Source organism: Haplochromis burtoni, unplaced genomic scaffold (assembly GCF_018398535.1).
Source record: "Haplochromis burtoni strain Fernald_Lab_line unplaced genomic scaffold, NCSU_Asbu1 Contig_340, whole genome shotgun sequence".
Classification (NCBI taxonomy): domain Eukaryota; kingdom Metazoa; phylum Chordata; class Actinopteri; order Cichliformes; family Cichlidae; genus Haplochromis; species Haplochromis burtoni.
This window is the reverse complement of record NW_024582701.1, coordinates 119,891-124,176: the sequence shown is the minus strand read 5'-3', so window position 1 is coordinate 124,176 and position 4,286 is coordinate 119,891. Positions and strand designations below refer to the sequence as shown.

Sequence of the window (4,286 nt, the reverse complement as noted above, 5' to 3'; positions counted from 1 at the left end):
GCCGTCTTTCACTACTCAGGTTAAACATGATATATAAGTCACTTAGATAACTTAAAAATGTTATTGTTTGGCTTTTTTTAGTATTTTATTTGTTCCTGAGTAAATCGGTTTGGCTGAGATTAAAGTTATAGTTTTACACAGCTGAATAAACGTCAAGCAGACAGCTGATCATCAGAAGTGTGAGATGCTGGAGAATATACTCCGGTGTCCTGTTATATTTTAGATAGCAAGGAGTTTATTAAACTTCACCGAAACAATCTGCAAACTTCATTAAAATTTAATAAACTATCATCTTGTCTTTATTTTTAGTTAGCACATACCTTAAAGACTTAAAGCTGTAAGCTAATGATAATTATATAAGAGCAGATGCTGCTGGTGCAATAAGCTGTACTATGTCCAGTGGATGATGATCTGATTAGTCGACTAATCGCAAAAAATAATCGGTGACAAATCGACTATCAAAATAATCGTTTGTGGCAGCCCTGATATCAATCACCTTGATCACCTGTTGAGAAAGAAAAAAGAGAAAAAAAGCAAAGAAAAAGACAGCAATATAATAAACAACTCAAGGTAAACGCAAGGATCGTATTTGTGGGTTGAGGATAAGCAGGTGACCATATGCCACATGGCTGAGAGTGGCTAGCCCGGCTTCGAATCTGTCCCGTGGCCCTTTGCCAAATGTCTTCCCCTTTCTCTCTCCTGTCCCTCTTCCCTGTACCCTTTCAAAATAAAACTGTATTTTTAAAAAAAAAACCAAAAACCAAAAAACAAAAAAAAACAAAAAAACCAAACAAAATAAAACTGTAAAATATATTTTAAAAAAGGGTAATCTTTGGTGATCATTCACTGAGTATGCTTGTTTTGTTCTTGTTGCTTTTTTGACAGCTACAAGAGTTTTTATTATAATAACAATGTAAGGCGTTTTGCCAGATATAACTGTCACAATGCATTAAAATTTGGGGGGGGGGGCACTAGCAAGAAAACTGTCAAGATTCAAGAGATTCAAGATTCAACGTGTCAAGTCAATGCTGCCACACAGGCCCATTGGGGCTGCTGTACACACCCAGTTAAAGTGTAAATGAAAAACTAAAGAGCCAAGGATGGGCTGCAAGAGGACAGTGGACAAATTTAGGTACAGTTGGGTTTTTTTACTCAACGTCTTTTACTCAGTGTTGCGTCTATTGTGTCCTGTAATTCCAATTTGACAAATACTGTGTACCAAAGAAAAGCCGTCTTCTGATGTTTTAATATGCTGTCACATGCTTGCAGATTGCAGTTGGTTGTACACTACAGGTAAATCTTTCACTAGAACAGAGCCCCATGAAATCTGTTTAACTCCCTGATTGAGGCTTTTGTGCCATTTTGGTGTTTGGAACAATGTGTTTGGCTGTCAAACACAACAAACACAAGTCGATGTTCACTTTAAATATTTTTTCTTTACTCTGCTATAGTGTCATGACACAGAAAAAAATAAAACATGAATGTGATAATGAAGCCCCCCCATTCCAAAAAACACACGAGGTACAGGTGCACATTTTGTACAAACCATTTGCCCTCTCTAACTCGGTATCGGCCAGCTAATGATTTTCAGATTTGATGAGCTCTTTGTGTAGTAAAAAACAAACTCAGGTAGAGGCAGGCACAGCTACAGCCTCCTGTGAAAATTGGGTTTGATGTTCACTCTCAAATGAAAATCTCTGACCAATTTTGCATGCAGTCAAATGTCGTCCGCTCCCGTCCACGCACGTTAACTGAGAGGTGGACAGAATGTAAAGCAGGCTGTGATTATTGATGTCTGTTGTCAAGCACATTCTGTGTCCAAAATGAGAAGTCTCACTCATTAATCATTAACAAAAATGCACAATGCCTCCAATAGAATGAAATGTGTAGTTCATTTGGCAACACACAATCCATGTTCCCATGATACTACAGCTTTTTTTCCCCCTCCAGTTTCGGTGTTTTTATCTCTAGTTTTGATTAGGCCATTTTGCATGCAGACAAATGATTTTCCTGCACTTTCACTGATAGATGCAGCCAGAAAGAGAATGTAAAACAGGTCTCAGTATTAATGTGTTTTGTCGAGGAAGTTCTCTATCCGAAAGGCGACGCCTCTCCCATTAATCATGAGCACCAGGGTAAGGTGTGGGAAGAAATAAAGCAGTCCATTTGCATTTCTGGCAGACATAAAAATGTCCACCATGATGCAGCACATTCTTTACGTTTAGTCTTTCTGATCGTTGACTGTTTTACTGTAAAGCAGTTTTACACCCGAATGCCTTTTCCCTCTTTATGTAGATGCAAAAATACAAGCCGCAAAAGGAGATCAGATGGCACAGCAGCATGTTTACTGAGGACTGTGGTCCTTGGAGGATTCTTCAACACTGTAAGCTATTTTGCCATGTGGAGTCAAAAATTTGGCACACAACTAGGAAACATGTTTCCAGCAGCATGTTTCATCATGAAAGTGGTCCTATTTAACTGCTAGGCACAAGGACACCCCTTTGTTTAATTTCTGACAGTCATTATTCAGGCATCAGGTGGGATGGTGGATCTGTCACTACATCAATGCCACAGAATGTTGGGTTTTTTGTTTTTGTATCAAATGATTTCTCTATCAGCGTGCCAGTCAGATCCACTGAGGATTTCACTCTGTCTCTGATCTTGTTCCAGATTCACTCCTGCATTTGGAAGAAATCCTCTTCTGTCAAGAAGAACATGAAAAGCAAAGTGTCCTCTCCAGAGAACCAAAGCATTGGTTGTTTGTTCAAATTTTAAAGAACCAATGTTTATGTTTACTACCGTGGCACAGCAGGAAGTGTGGTAGGAGATCCTGCAGTGAAAATGATCCACGCACAGGTGTGTGGTTGGTCAACAGAAAATGGTAAAAAGAAAAGAAAAGACTATGAGTTTAGCACTTAATAATGACTTTCCATGCACTGTAGCCTCTATACAGTTTATTTTGTTAACTGGTAATTACCCTGGAAATACCCAAAATGATCACAGACATGTTTGCCATGGTTTGAATATGAATAGAAATCCTAGTGAAACAGATCTGAGTGACAACAAAAAAAGGTGTTGATACGTTTCCAATATATAAATGTATAAGTGGTGTGAACAGTTGCCACATGCACATTAAGCAGGTTGCTTCCCCAGACAAAAGAAAACGAAAGTATTCTGACCTTCACATCTAAACCCAAGCAAACCCACATGAGTACAGAAGAGACTGTTGACTCAGTAGGGATAATATTTAACAAGGACAGATGAGAATGATTATTTGAAAGTAATACAAAATGCATGAGAGCCTCGGTGCGTTTCTGCCACAAACCGATGCAGAAAAGGTCTAAATTAGTTCATACAAATTCACCAGAATTCTGAAAATTAAGAGTCTGATATCCAGCTTACTGTGTCTGATCCACAGCTCAAATGAAACCTAAAGCAATCTGCGAAGGTTCACACAAAACAAACTTTCTTTAGAAATATGCCTATGACTATGCCTTAACTCTTCTTGCCTGAAGCTATTAAAAGCCTAACCCCAGGTATAGGCAGATAATTATGAAGCTCATTAACAGTCTGTTTTAAGGCTGTTTTTGGTGTATGCGCTCGGCTCTCACCCTCCACTGAAAGATCCAGATTCAGTTAGCTCAGGCACCATAACACTGCATATCCACACAGAATTCATAGTGATGCTGATCAATACCAGTACTGTGACGAGTACACGTCTCACTGGTGACATTTCAGGCTTTCACAGCATCTCCCTGTTCAGGAACAAAGATTCTCATCCATCCAAAATGTAAATACTAATGCACTCACTAATAACCACTTCTGTGAATATTTTTTCAGAGAGCTTTTTAGTGTTTAATCTAACCCCAATCAGCTTTTTCTATGTATTCCTAGTTATACGGCTTTATACGGCCAACACAAAGCACAGTTTTAATTTGTACAAAGATTTTTTTTTAACCTCATACCAACCAAAACTGTACTTCATGTTTCAATTCACAAAGGTCAGCATTAGTGCTGTCAAAATTAACGCATTAAGGCAAATTAGTCCACCGTTACAGTCAGCGCGATTAAAATTTTGTAACGCAATTAATGCATCTGGAGTGCAGAATGACTAAAAATCCCTAAAATGTTTCTGTCAACGCATTTCGGGCAGTTTTCGGGCAGCGCGTTACCCTCGCACATCTGCAAACTGGCAGTTGATCTGGTAGTGACGGGCAGCTGAACCAATCAACTCAATATGGAAGATGATAAATGCACATTGGCCCTCTCGATGGGAAATTTGAGCA

The 4,286-nt window shown here is 38.8% G+C and overlaps 1 protein-coding gene across 3 annotated transcripts in view; it reads right to left on the bottom strand.

Annotated features, from left to right (window-relative positions):
- LOC102305239 (CMP-N-acetylneuraminate-beta-galactosamide-alpha-2,3-sialyltransferase 1) overlaps window positions 1-4,286 on the bottom strand; it is a 112,826-nt gene that overhangs the window by 69,664 nt on the left and 38,876 nt on the right. The gene's annotated exons all lie outside the window — the stretch shown is intronic.